This window comes from Schistocerca nitens, chromosome 2, assembly GCF_023898315.1.
Source record: "Schistocerca nitens isolate TAMUIC-IGC-003100 chromosome 2, iqSchNite1.1, whole genome shotgun sequence".
In the NCBI taxonomy this organism is placed as follows: Eukaryota; Metazoa; Arthropoda; class Insecta; order Orthoptera; family Acrididae; genus Schistocerca; species Schistocerca nitens.
In genome coordinates this window covers 910,984,433-910,985,276 of record NC_064615.1, presented here as the reverse complement: position 1 = coordinate 910,985,276, position 844 = coordinate 910,984,433, and positions in this window count along the sequence as shown.

Genomic DNA, 844 nt, shown 5'->3' with positions numbered 1-844 from the left:
TCTCGTAAGTTAGTGTCCTGAGAGATGTCTTTTGACTGTCACAGGATGATAAGTTGCCATTCAAACACAAGCTGGATTTAATGGATTCAACAAATAATGTTTACGTTCTTAACGGTCGTAAGTTTCTCAAAACAGTTCTTATTTCGTCATGGCTGAATGTTATACTGACAGATTTTGACTGAAGGACATTAAAGAGATGATCAACATAAACAAATCACCCTCGGTAGAAGCAAAGCAAGTAGACAAACGTAGGATCATCCATCCGTCGTTTCATTCCCACAGCACAGCTCAAAGATTCTGGAGCCCACTGAGAGTTTGTATCATCAAATATATAATTAAAAACACTATATAGCCCTGAGAAATTACTAGATGTTGTTGAAACTGCCCTGGAACGAAAGTTCCAGCGAGTGTTGCTTGCATGTGGCAGTTTAAATCCTTTCTCAGTTAGCAATACAGTTCGTTTTGATGGTTTGCTGAAAAACGAATGGAATGCAGTAAGATCACTTACAAACATGCGTACTTGTCGCATGATTTTGGAGGAATGTAACAGTACCAAATGCAGTAGGTGTGCGTAACAATGAATAAACAGCGCATAGTGACAGAACTGCTTCACCAATTGTTGTAGTCCTCTTTCTCTGCCCGCCATTACTGAAGCGCCATCATATGTTTGAATAACCACTTTTCCTTCCACATTCCATTCTTTCAATACTGCATGAATAATGTTTGACAAACCTTCAGCAGTTCAATCTCCAGAAACATCGTAAAATCCAACGAATCTTTCCTCAATTTTGTCTGCAATACAGTACCTGAATATTATACTGATTTGACTCTTGCATGACTCGTC